Source organism: Mus musculus, chromosome 4, assembly GCF_000001635.26.
Source record: "Mus musculus strain C57BL/6J chromosome 4, GRCm38.p6 C57BL/6J".
Taxonomy (NCBI): domain Eukaryota; kingdom Metazoa; phylum Chordata; class Mammalia; order Rodentia; family Muridae; genus Mus; species Mus musculus.
The window spans coordinates 114,367,343-114,381,814 of NC_000070.6; positions in this window are offsets into that span (position 1 = coordinate 114,367,343).

The following is a 14,472-nucleotide window of genomic DNA, read 5'->3' on the forward strand; positions in this document are numbered from 1 at the left end:
TTTCTGAGAATAATTCCAACTCCAAGGTAGCATAAAATACATTCTTCCTATGGCCAGGAGAGGAGCTATGGCCCTGACAGCAAGTCAGCCAATGATCTGACAATGATAACTGTTCACCACCTGCCCCTGCTCCAGGTTTCCTGGGACCTTGCTTGATCTGCTATGCACTGACCTGGCAACACAAATCCAAGCCTTGCATATGTGATATCAGAGATTATGATGGCTACCACTGCAGCACAATGTCTATGAGTGTCACTGACAGGAGAGAATGCCTGAGGACCTCACTGGCCTATGCTTCCAACCTGATCACATCTTTTCCCTCCATTTTCTTTGTGCCCAGGAGTCACCCTTCTGCACCACTAGCTTCCTCACCCCTTTCCCTGTTAATAGGCCCAAATGCAAGGCAGATATTGCCGTAGGATCCTAGCAAAGGTGATACAGAAGTCCCCAACACCAGAGTGGGTGCTGGAGGCCAGCCTGCAGAGATCACTTGCAGGGTACCACTGCCTAACACTCACAATCAGTACTTCCCAGCATACATTTCCTTTGCTGAGTGATTTTATTTTCTGAAGGACCACATAATCCCCATGTAGGAACAACTGACCACAAAGGCCAGCAACCAGCCGCAAAGGCCGCTGTGTTCACACTAACACAAACATAAGCTGCTACCCCCCAGCCAGCACCATGAGGAGCACGCGCTCAGCATCCGCACTTGGCTCTCAGACAAGCCGACACAGCCTTGCACATACCACCCAGGAAGTCGGGAATCCACCCTGCCCAAGGGCTGACACCAGCATAAAGGGAAGCATAACCTTGTCAGGGGGAAGCCTTCTCTCCTCAAAGGCTGCTTAAAAGCTTACCACTTGGAGATCAGACCCTGAGAGTCAGGGGAGCAGTGTGTCTTGGCAGGAGGGGACTTCCCAGCTCAGAAAAATCTGCCTTGTTCCTCCTATGAATTAAATGTCAGTCTGAATTAAATGACTTAAATGAATTAAATGACTTAAATGTCAGTCTGTAGCCAGTGTGATCCAGATTCTGGATTTCTCAAAGATTTCATCAACCCCTTTATAGACATGCCCACCTACTATGTGCACGATCCTTTCCACGAGGAAACATGGGGTAGCAAAGTAAGTAATGTCTGGAGTCCTGCTTGTCACCTCAGTATCAAAGCCTGATAAGGATTACACAAACATTTCTTCCCCATGTAAGGCATATTCAGTTTCTGTAATAGATATGAACACTGGGACCCAAATCATATTGATTTCCAATATTTCCAACAAATAGTTTTTGATGTCAGCTCTATCCCAGGAATATGAGAAAGTGGGACTAGGCTTGGATCCAGCAGTCTAAGTCTCCTCTGTACAGACCCCATCTCCTTTCCCAGTTTCTTCTCTCTCTCCTCTCTCAAGCAAACACTTTCCCTACTTACCATAAACAATACCCACTTCATGGTGTCCATCCCAGCCTCTGCATTTTTGTTCAGACTAAAAGCTTTTAATGCTCTCTTAATTCCAGCAGGAGTACCCATGGGTCCTTCCCGAAGACAGATCTGGAGGGCCCTGTGCCCTGTGATATAATAAAGATCAGGTGGCTTTTGCATCAAAGCCATTCTGGCTATGTGACCTTGAACACCTTGAACCTAAGTGTGCATGTATAAAAAGCATGTGAGTTATCTCCCACAGTTTGTGTGGAATAAGAGATGGCCTGGGGTTCACTCCCCTTCAAGCTTTCAATTCACACACACGGATTACATTGAAATCTATTTTCTTTATTTTCTTCTATAAGCTTTTCATGAATTTTTATGCCTCCTATATCTTAACCATACTAAAATCCAATTTAAAAAGCAGCAATTCAACACTCAGCCAACATATCAAGTCATTTTGAATTTCATTTCAAAGTGGTCCGTGAAATGTTCTGAAAAATCTCAGATTCCTAGGGAATAAGCCCATAACCCTCATGAGACCCCAGCTCAATTTTGCCTACAGCCTGTAGCCACACCCTTTCTATCTTTTGAGGCTTGGCTCCAAATTGAATGACAACTGTGGTGTTACCCTGTGTTTACTTTGAGCTCCTTAGGGATACAGGCTAGGGCTGACTCACTATGGAATTTAAAGAAGCATCAATATTCTTTAAATGAACTATGATCTGTTTTTGTGCTCCATCTCTAACCATTTGATCACCTGTGAAATAAGGACTCTGCATTAAGTGAAATTCATTCCCTCCAAAGCGGAGAGCCTTTGCTTCATCTTATCAGGAGACAAAAATGCCTTCTTTCCTCTCCTGAGATCCTTTCCACACAACTCTTCCTCCCTCAGGTGCCTTCCCAGGTTACAAGCATCCCTTTCCATTGCTAGCTAAGTACAGCCTCACACTTCCATGCAGGTAGGAGTTCCTCAGAAGGAACAATGTCCTGTGGTCCACAGCTGGAGGTCTTTAAGGACATTTGAATGGACCATCAGTCCCCCCTTGCGTGCACGCATACACACACACACACACACACACACACACACACACACACACCTTGGCCTTTCAAGCTCCAGGGTGACAAATCTAATCCTAGTCAGATAAGGAAGTTAAATTTTCTTGTGCACATTTGGCAAGGGGAAGACAGGAGGGTGGGGGAAGGCAGGATCTCACCTAGCCACAAAGCCCCTCTTATCTGCAAATTCTTTGAAGTAGGGGAGAGGGGCTCTCAGAGGCTGGGAACCAGGGGGCAGCTTTTTCTTACCACAGTTCCAACATATTTCAGTAGGAGAGACTACCAAGCCCTAGAAAACATTTGTCTCCAAGAGAAAAAAATCAGCCTCCTTCAAACCCCCAGATTGTTCCTGCCCATGAGTACAACATGGAAATAGAGGCTGAACACAATGCTTGCAGACTTCAGACCTGATGTGGAATGTAAGGCCTGTATTTGATGTTAGACTGAGCATAAGGGCCTGATGCACCTGTGAGCTTCCCAAATGTGGGAAATCACAACTTAATTTTCTCTCCCTGCCCAAGCAGCCCATCACAACACTAAACCCTCTGGTAAGTAGACTATGTCATCAACCTCAGAACTAGAACCTCTGCTCCTCCCACTGGCTCTGGTCTTTGTGATGACACAGAACTTCTTCGGCTGTGATTGCTCCAGAACAGCTCTGACAAGAATTAGAGGTGATGTCAAGTGCCCACAAAACTCAGTTCCTAAAGATTAATTTGTTATAGCTATATCATCAACCTGGGCTGCAGGTTGGTGATATGGAGTCCAGGATTATACCAGGTGAGATATGGTGTAGCTTGAACCAATCAGAAGCTAGGGCAGAAGAAATCAAATGGCCACTCAATGCGAGGATGTGGTAGATATTGGAGACCTGATAGAAAGTTGTGCTGGATGCTGGAGATTCAGTGCAAGGTCATGGTAGCTACAGAAGACTGATGGGATGACTGAGGCTGGATGTTGGGAACTGCTTGATGCTCATTCTGCCTGTTGAAATGGGAAAGGCTCACTTGGAGCATATGAGAGCAGGAGCTGCCATGCTAAGCAAGGACTTCTGATCCCTCTCTTGGGCTAAGAGTAGCTAAAAGAACAATGAAAATTCAAAAACAGAAAATAGGAACAGTTTTCCAGCTCCAAGACCTGTGCCTTCTTCTCCCCAGGCAAATGTGTACCTCTTCCCTAGTTCATCTCCAAGGCTGCTCTCAGCCTTGCTAATGAGGTCAGGGGTTGCCCTTGGTTCATTGGAGCCTATCCAACTCTATCCTACATCATCTACAACCTACACTAAATACATAGCTACAAGTGCAGCTGCTTGTCACACCAGTTTATACTGCTTGTGGCTGGTGCAGAGGCTGCATATCTAAATAGTAGGAGCCTGCCAACTATGTATAAATAGTAGAGGTCAGCCTTACTTTAGCCAGGAGACCAGCTTTGCCCTGACTCTGCCAGTGATTTACTTTTTTCTAGGGTAATTTTGAGCCAATCTATTTTTGCCTTCAAGATTTGATTTCACTGTTTAAGAAACACAGAAGAACTCTCAGGCATGATAAGCCCTAAAATCCTTCATGGTGATCAAGAAAGTCCCACTGGGTTTATTTGGTGGGGCTAAATCCCCTTTGGGACCATCAGAACAGACCATTGTCTTATTTCCCCCAGAGCACCTCCATTACTCTCCCTGCCTATCACCAGACTATTTCTGATTTCTGGGAACCAAGTGAAGAATGTGTTCAACTGCTTGGCCAAGTTAAGCCAAAGTCACCTTTGCTATTTAAAACCTCTCCCTACAGAGCAGCCTGTTGATGGAAGAAGTAAATCCCTACTCATTTCTGAGTTCACTTTGCAGTAGCTTAATCCCCCAAGATTAAGGACCCCCACCCCCACCCTTTCCAGCTTCCCCTTTCCTCTAGGTCCTCCCCAGAGGCCACTTTAGGCGGACTTTGGAATGCCTAGTCCCCCACCTCCAATGCCCTGGCTATGTAAGCACCCTCTCTGGGAACACTGGGCTAGCTGTTGTTTCCCAAAACTAATCTCTGTTGATTAGCCCAGTCTTTTCTACAGGGTCTAAGTCCTGCAGTATAGAAAGCTTATGCCATCCAGGTTAAGGACCCTAAGACTCAGGGTAGCCAGAGATGAGCTCAGCCAAGATTTGAGGTGAGAATGGAAGCTAAAACTAGTGGCCACACTTTTGAGTCCTAGGATACCAAGGTGTGAAGGTATGACTAGACCCTTGGAATTGAGTTGACATAAACCACAGTTGCAAAACTAAGAAAATGAGGTTTGGGGGGTTTGTTTGTTTGTTTTGTTTGTTTGTTTTGTTTGTTTTGTTTTTTGTTTGGTTGGTTGGTTGATTTTGTTTTTTTCCAAGACAGGGTTTCCCTGTGTTCCCCTGGCTGTCCTGGAGCTCACTCTGTAGACCAGGCTGGCCTCGAACTCAGAAATCTGCCTGCCTCTGCCTCCCAACTGCTGGGATTAAAGGCATGCACCACCATAGCCTGGCAAAAATGAGGTTTAAAGAAAGCAATATATCTTTCCAACTATCTCATATTTGGGGTAAAGCTTGGACTCAGACCTAGGTTTCAGTTGTTTTTTTACCACCTTCCAGTCCCGAGATTGACCAGTGGCGTATGGAGATAAAATATGCATGCACCGAACAAAACACATAAGACTTACTATGCACTAGGCACTGTTCTAAGAATGTTGTCAATACTGTCTCATTTAAACCTCCCAAAAAAACTAAAGGTAGGTTTTCTTACTCTCAATTTATAAATGAGGTTAAAACTGTGAGAGTTATAAGAAGTCCTTCACTTACCCTGCATTGATTTATTTGACAAAAGAGAAGTGAAGTCAAATTAAATCCAGTGTAGACAGTTGGGGATCTAGGACCCCAGCAGGCAATGGGCAGGCAGTGAGGGAAGCCCGAGAGTATCAAGATCATTCAAAGTTGGGGAGATGGTCCCAAGGACAGCCAACTACACACAGACTCACCCTTCCTGGTCCACATGGTGTGCAGCTCCAGGAAATGCCATCTGCTGTGCCTTCCATGTGAATTGTGCCTGGTGGGATTGGCAGTGCAACAGAGTCCCAGCTTCACCCACACAGGCAACTGCCAGCCAGGTGTGTGTCACAGTCATTTAGTGGGGCTGCTATGTTCCAGAATGAGGAATCCTCAGCCCACAATGGAGGCCTTGCCAGCCCCAGAGGTAATGCTCCCCAGCTGCAGCTGCAGCCCCCACCAGTTCGGCACGACATCACACCAAGGGGAGCCCATGGGTCATATGTCTAGACAGTCAGACTGAGAAGGACGCTCAGCATCTTGGGAGACGTTTCCTGCATTCCTCCCACCTTTGGGAATGGAAACTGAGCTAACAGCGAATTTGTTCTAATTATAAGGAAACAAGGAGAATTGAACAGGAGTTGCTCAAGGCTAATGTCTTCCAAAGCTTTCTCTGGCCCTCTCCCTTTTTTCATCTCCTCAGCAAGAAGTGCCCACTGTGCTAGATCCTGCTGTGCCTTGGGCTGGGGCTCTGCTCCGAAGCACTGCCTGCCTAAAGGAATAATGGACCTACTCTCAGGCCACAATTTTTCAGGTGCCATTCACAAGAATTCTTGGGGAAAGGAGCACAAAGGATCACAGATTCTCCAAAGTCAGGCCTGAATGTTGGCAAGGATTGTGAGCAGAATGCAGGAGGGGTTCTCTGTCCTCTCTTATCTCCATATGGAAGGCCCCTTACTAAGATGTCCTGATCTCTTAAGGACACATCAATGGCCCTTCAACATTTATTCTCTCTACATGTCTCAATAGAGGACTAAACCTGGAGTTAAGGCTGCTCCTTCTCTAAGAAGGTTTTACAAATGGTTCACCCATTATGCTACATCGAGGATGCATGTCTGTCTGTGTATGTGTGGGGGTGGGGAAGTGTACCTGTAAAATGTGCTCATGTATTCTTGCTCTTAATTTTTATTTCAAGAAGTAGTTGGGTATAATGATTGAGAATTAGGACCCTGTAATCAGACATTCACAGTCAAATCCTGACTGAGAACAGGGAGCCTGTAATCAGACATTCCCAGTCCAATCCCCAGCTATCGTTGTATGACCTTAAGCAAACTCCTTAGCCTCAGGCTCACTCATCAGAGCAGTTGACAGTTACAGTAGAAGCTGTGTGGGGTTAATAAAGAGATTCATAAGAATAGCTAAATCTAGTATTTAACCACTAATATCATGAACAGCCACAGTCTGCTGCCAGCCTCAGTGGCTCACAGTTTATAAGATTGAACTCAACTCAGTTGTGTAGATACTTGATTGGGTTTCACTAGGAAAGGAGGATATGAATGTTCGGCTTTTTTATGTATGTATGTATGTATGTATGTATGTATGTATGTATGTATATAAATTTTTAAGTGTATGATTCAGGGGCATTAAGCACTATCCACAATGTTGTTACAGCCATCACTATTATCCATGTTGAGTCCTTTCTCATCCCAAACATAAACCCAACTCCTTAAACAATGGTTCTACATTTACTTTTCTACCCACCCAGTTTCCTGGTAACCACTATTGCATATTCAGGCTCTATAAATGGCATGTTGTAGGTATGTCACAAAACTAGAATCAGTGGGTTTTATTCTTGTGCTTCTGACTTACTTAGCTTGTTGTTTTCAAGCTCCATCCATATGTCTTTCCTCCCTTGTAAGGCTAAGATTCTATTATGTTTACGTCACATTTCTATCTCTTCACTAGTGTGACTCATGCTACCATAAGCATGTGGGTGTATAATCTGTTTTGTGGCTTGTATACTGAAAAATGGAATTTCTGAGTGAAGGTTTGGGGTACCTACAATCCTGCATTTCACAGCACTGCAGTGTGTAGTATTATTGCCATCTTTCAGCACACCATGATTTTTTCTTTTAATTAGGTATTTTCTTCATTTACATTTCCAATGCTACCCCAAAAGTCCCCCCATATGCCCCACCCACTCCCCTACCCACTCACTCCCACTTCTTGGCCCTGGCGTTCCCCTGTACTGAGGCATATAAAGTTTGCAAGACCAGTGGGCCTCTCTTTCCACTGATGGCCGACTAGGCCATCTTCTGATACATATACAGCTAGAGACACGAGCTCCGGGGGTACTGGTTAGTTCATAGTGTTGTTCCACCTATAGGGTTGCAGATCCCTTTGGCTCCTTGGGTACTTCTCTAGCTCCTCCATTGGGGGCCCCATGATCCATCCATTAGCTGACTGTGAGGGCACATGTGATCTTAAAGCAGGGTCAAAGGCTATGAGAAGTATTCTGAGGGCTCTTGGCATGCTACCATGGAGTATCCCTGAAAGCAATGGAGGCAGAAGTACACTGAGACAATCGAGGAGGACGTATACTCAAAGTAGAGACAGTGGATTAGTTCCTTCTTCTGTATTGCTGTAATGAAACATCTTAACCAATCAACTTACAAAAGAAAGTATATAATTAGGCTTATGGTTCCAGAGAATTAGAGTCCATGATTGTGGAGCAAAGGGATGGCAGCAGCAACAGCTCAGAGCTCACTTTTCAAACCTCAAGCAGAAGGCAGAGAGCATACTGGGAATGGCAAACCTCTTAAAACCTAAAAGTTCACCCCCAGTGACTTCCTTCACCCAGGGCCACACTTCCTAATCCTTTTCCAAACAGTTCCACCAACTAGGAAGCACATCAGTCAAACATATGAACCTATGAGGACCATTCTCATTCAAACAACCACAGAGGATCTGGAGGAAACACTGAAGGGGGTATGAAAATTCAGAGTATGCTTCCTAGAAGACGTGGCTACTGCTTTTGTGCATCTTCCAAACAGAACTAAAGTGAAGAGCATGGTGGGGATCTCCTGGAAACCTGGGTCCAACTCCCAATGAGGAAAGGGAAGGCTGTCATTCTAAAAGGCAGAACTGTCTAGAGACAGCTCCCTGTAGCTGGAGGGATGGAAAGAGCGCCGATCTCCTCTTGAAATGGAAAGCCAAAGGGCACGGGAGTGGTGGGGACGTGGTCCTCATGGCCTCCATGAGCCTAAACTCAGTGCAGTCTGCAAGTTTGTGATTTAAAGATTCTGTGCTAGACTGCAGATGAAAGCAAAGATTTCTCTGTACCCTTCCTTCCTTCTTGCCCCCTCCCCCCACCAGTCCAGACAAATTCTGCCCTCACTTCTCTGTATTGGCAAGGACACTGTTCAGCCCCTGCAGGCATGAACTTCATTTCCAAACACTGATTGCAGATATTATGTGACTAAGTTTCTGTGGCTCCCTTCTCCCTTTTCAGTGGGAATAATGCCATGTGATTGCAAAGGAATACTGCAAGGAATAGTGGCTAGGTGTGTCTCCTCGCTGGCCTCTAAAGGCTCCTCCCCAACCCCCAGCTCATGTCCCTATACAACACACTCTTACCCAAGCACAGAGTTGACTTTAGCTTAGGACATCTTCTTATATTTTTGTCCACTTAAGTAAATCCTACCTATCATCTTAGAATTCATTCAGAAAGTCAATGAAATAGTCTTCCACCTCCCCCTTCCTCCTCCCTCTCCTTTTCCTCTTCTAAGATATGGTCGGCTGGGATACTCCTTAATGCCACTATTTATAGATATTTACCAAGTACTCACTCAGCACCAGGACTATCTTAGGCACTGGGGCTACATCAATAATAAGCAGTAGCCATCTTTGCCACTGGTGTGTTTATATTGTAGCCAGAGACAAAGAAAATGAACATAGAAGCAAAAAACATACACAGTTACTTAGGGATGGCTGTAAAATAATCAAACAGGGTCGAGTCTATGCAATGGCAGAACAGGAGCTCTCTGGGGGACACCTGACTGAAGACTTCAGTTATGACAAAAGCCAGCCCAGGAAGACCCTGGGGGAGAAGGTAAGCAAACAAAGAGGTTCAAACCTGAAGAACTTGATTTGTTCAGGGAAAAAAAGTCCTTGTGGCTGGAACAGAGACCAAGGGGAGAATGGATTGTATAACATGAGGAAGGCAGGCGAGGTGATGGAAGCCATGATAGGGACTCCAGTGGGAAGCTGGAAGTGATGTACAACACTGTTTGATGATGTACGACAGATCCCTAGCTCTTGCATAAAAAATAGACTGCAGTGAAAAGGCTGGAAGCAGCGAAAGAAGCAAGAACCTACTGCAGTAGAGTAAGCCCCCAGGATAGTGGGCCAGGCTTCCACTATAGCAATGTGCATAGTGAATCTGACAGCTGAGTAGGAACTGTGACACTTCCTCGAGTTGATGCTTATTTACCCCGAGGGCTTTATCATGGAGGTGTGACAGATCCATTCAAAACATTTCATGGGACCTTTATAGAAATTGTCAGCTATTTGGCCGTTGTAGTTTCTCCTTGTCTATGTCAGAAGCAGGCTGGTTTCTAGCTTGAGGTATGCTGAGGAACGTTCTTCCTATAGGTTCTCTGGATAGTCAGATCTTTGAGGGGCAGAGTCAGGTGTCTAGATACTGGCAAGTAATCATTTTATCTCCCTTTCCAAGCCGAACTCAGCCTCCTCCACCGATGGGACTTACCCAATCTGATCAGTCAATAAGAAGAAACGCCTATCCTATCTCTTAAGCTCCTCTAAGACTTGGCAGAGAGGCTTAAATGCTTAACGTAGCCATTATTAGAGTTGTTGGCCATTTTGTTCTGGACTCAGTTTCCCTCTCTGGTCGGGCAGAAGCTTGAACTTAGTGACTTACAATGTCTTCTAGCTCCCAAGCTCTCTGGCCTGTTTATAGTACTCTGTTTCCACTCAGAAACCCTTGTACATCTGCTCCTCATGGAGAGAACAAAGCCGCAGTGTCTGGATGAAGCCGGTTCTGCACCGGGCCTCAGTCCCACAAGCAGAGAGGCCCATTCGGAATCCTCTGAGGAGGGCAGCAGAACCCGACTATGGTCTGCTCTGCCCTGTATGTTCTGGAAAGCGCCAGCAAAGCCCACATTCCCAGCCCACGCGCTGGAGCAAGCCGTCCTCTCTTTGAAACTTAAGAAAGTAGCAGGAACAGCCATTTACCTGTCACATGGTTTTCATAATTTCCCTGGCACCTTTGCTAATCATTGAAGCGGTTTCAGCAGGCGCTGCAGCAAGCTCCAGGTCTGACGTGAATGTGCTGGACCGCAGCTTTTTTTACAGTGAGATCTTACAGGACCCCTCCGTGTCCAGCCACGGGGGTCTGCTTATGAATATTTGAGGGTCCTGATGAGACCCAGTAAACTGAGTCTCGGGAAGAAAAAAATTCATCAAGCTTTGGGAAGTAAAGTCACTATAAGGCTAACTCTACGCTAGAAAAACCCAGGGTGGCTAAAGGAGAGAGGGACAAAGCATTGCAGACAGCTGAGAAGCTGAGTGACTCAGGGGTGACAGGAGGCAAAGTATTCAGTATAGGCCCATGTGGTCTCAAAATGAGACTCCTGTATTCCCTTTCTCCCCAGGGATTAATGTGTGCAGTGCCCAAGAGTACAGGGGACACCGTGAAAGGATGTTAGCCCCTGTTACTTCCCTGGGCATGTTTCCTCATCTGTGCAGTGGGATCCACAATGCATGTTCTAGCCATGTAGCAAAGGGGAGATGCGTTAAGGACAACCCGTAGCTGGTTTAGAACATTCTAAATTGTTTGCAGAGTATATTTGTGGTGGTGGGAGGGGTGACATCGAATACAGTTTTTTCTAAAACCTGTTTCACTTCGTGCCCACCTCTTAGCCCTGAGTAAGGGTTGGGATAAGCAGCCCCGGATCCCTTTTGGTACCCAGTGGCCTGCTCAGACTCTGGGGGAGGCATTGCTACAGCAGATTTCCTTGGGCAGCCAAAGAGTCTGAGCCCAGTGAATTTCCACAAGCCCGGAGGGCCCCACTCAGAGCCTCACACCTAGGGGAACTTGAGATGTTGGCCAAGTTCAGGCTGTGGGAGGGAAATGCAAGTGCTGTGTCGGCTGGATTTGGTGGGGAAATGGGCCTCCAGGGTGGAAAACGAAAATAAAGACAAGGATTCTTGCTGTAGCTTGCTCACTGAGAGATACAATCCTCAGAGCCTCCTTTCCCCCATCTCGGCCTTTGGTTGGAGAACCGAGCTTCTATATCAGGCCCAGCGGAGACGCACCTCCTCCAGGCAGCCTGCTTGTATAATTCTAACTCTGTTAGTGTTAACAACCCCCAGGCCTTGAAGTATGAGCCCTTACACTTGGAACAGCCTGCTTTCTACAACTTTGGTTTGATGATTTTGATTATATACTTCCACCAGGTAAGGCAAAAAATAAAATCTCCATTTATTGACTAGCTACTGTTCACCTCATCCTGTGCTAAATACTTCTTGTATGGTCTCTCACATAAACCTTGCAGCTGCCCTCCAAGGTTAGGACCATTGTATTGTGTCTATCATATAATGACAGGCTAAGTGGGGTATAAATTCTAGAATTGGATCCCATACCTGCTGCTCTAGGGTTTTCTAGTGTCAAGTGTCCTTTATGTCAATGTGAATTTCCCCATGCAAGAAGAAGAATGGTAGTGCGTTTGGGGAGTGCTGTCTGTTAAGAATCCCTCCTGCGACTCCTGAGCCCCAGGGGTGTGTTCAAGGCTTTGAATGGCCATGCAGAAAAAATACAGAACTTACTTTCCAGAGCTTAGTGTGTTGGAGGGAGTCCAAGCACAAGACAGTTTGTAGCAGTCCTCCAAGTCCATGGCCACACACTTTGAAACATGCCATCTCTAAAGAAAAGGAGCCCAAAATGGCAGTATCCAGGGGCTAGCTCTCTGAGGCACTTCCAATATGGCTGTGTTGGCTGAAAATGAAGTGATGGATGAGGGAAGGAGAGGCGTAGAGACTGAGATGAGCATGAGAAGATTCAGACAAGGAGACAACAGCTACGGCTGCAACCCAACACGAGCTGTTAACATCTTTTGTGACCACAGAAGCTCGTCTTTGTGGCCAAAAGCACAGTATGACTCTGAGTCATGCTGTCCAGAGCTGCAAGCAGGATGCAGTAGCTGAAATAAATATGAGGATGTGTCTCTGTGGTGTGGAAACAGGCAGAGCACAGCAAAAATCTTCAGTTAAAAATTAGATGGGCACCAATGGAACACTAACCAGTGATCTCCTTAATCAGGCAATATCTTACCACCCTGGTGATCCCACATCTACCTTTTCTGTTTTCAGATATTTCTTATTAATGTTAAGTGTGTGTGTGTGTGTGTGTGTGTGTATGGGTGTGTAGGGATATGTACATGAGTGTAGGTACCCAAGGACGCCAAAGATGTTTGATCTCTTGAAGAGGATTGTAAGCCATCTGGTGTAAATTCTCTGTAAAAGCAATATGGATTTCAATTGCTGAGTCATGTCTTCAGTCCTCTGTCTCCATTTTCTCAAGTCTTCTATGTGGACTCATTTGTCAAGACTTATTCTTCTTCTTTTTTTAAGTGGGTAGTTATAGTTTGTTTGTTTAATTATTTATTTATTTTTAAATTTATTTATTCATTCACTTTACATCCCAATAACAGCTTCCTCTTCTCCTAGTCTCCCTCCCAGGTCCTTCCCCACTCTCTTTCCCCTTTTCCTCTGAGAAGAGAAGACCACCCCCTTTGAGTAACATACATACACACACACACACACACACACACACACACACACACACACACACACGCGCGCGCGCGCGCGCGCGCACACACACACACCAGTCACGCAGGTACATCCTTTCTCACTGAGGCCAAACAAGGCTGGCCAGCTAGGGAAATAAAATCCATGGGCAGGCAACAAATTCAGGGACAGTCCCATGCTCCTATTGTTGGGGGAACCATGAAGACCAAGCTGCACATCTACTATTATGTGCAGGGGTCCTAGGTCCAGTCCATGATAGCTCTTTGGTGGTTCAGTCTCTGGGAGCCCCTTAGGGTCCAGGTTAGTTGACTCTGTTGGTCTTCATTGGGGACTCCCTATCCTTCAAGAAGACTTCTTTCTTCTTCCTTTTCATTTTCTTTTTCTAATGTAACCCATGCTGGCCTTGGATGACTTTAACCTTTGATCTTCTTGCTTCTACTTGTCAAGTGCAAGAATTACATGTGCCAACATACTCCGCCCATATGTGCTGGGATCTAATTCAAGACTTTCTACACAATGGAGATAGTGGTTTGAATAAGAAAGTCCCCCATACATTCATTTTTAATGCTTTGTCCAAAGTTGGTGAAATTGTTTGGGAAGGATTAGGAGGTGTGGCCTTATTGGAGTGAGTGTGTCATTGGGGGTGGGCTTTGAGATACCAAAAGCCTACACCATTTCCAGTTAACTGTCTCCTTCTCTGTCTCTATCTCTATCTCTATCTCATTTTTGTGGATCAGATGTGAGCCTTAAGATTCTGCTCCACACCATGCCTACCTGCCCAACACCATGCCCCACCCATGATGATCATGGACTTTAACCCTCTGGAACCTGGAACCATGAACCCCCAAATTAAATGCTTTCTTTTATAGGTTTCCTTGGTTGTGCTATATCTTCAAAACAATAGAAAAGTAAGACACTAAGCAAGCTTTAACCCAAGAGTTTGTGCATATTAGTAAAGCACTCTACCAACTGGGCTATATATCCAGTCCCCTGTCAGAATGATATCTGAAGACTCCATGTTTTCTTCTCTCTTCATTAAAAATCCCCAAATCTGTTTCCTCTCCCAAAGAAGATGCTGGAAACAAGATGCCAACATCTGGACTTGAAATATTGGTACCAACACTAGGCAAAGAAGTGATCCTGCTGAATTCTGCCCAGCATGGAGCACTTGTAAAATATTAGACACTGTCAGGAACTTCTACCAGGAGAAACATGCTGGTGTGTCAACCTGTTGACAAACAGATGAAAAGCTCTTGGAAATTGTCCTGTGAGACATAGGTAAAGGAAAAGATCAGGGCAGGCCAAAATCAACATCTTCAAGCAATGGCACTATGGCCTTTTTATTTTATCTTATCTTATCTTATCTTATTTTATTTTTAATTCATTTTTTACCCTT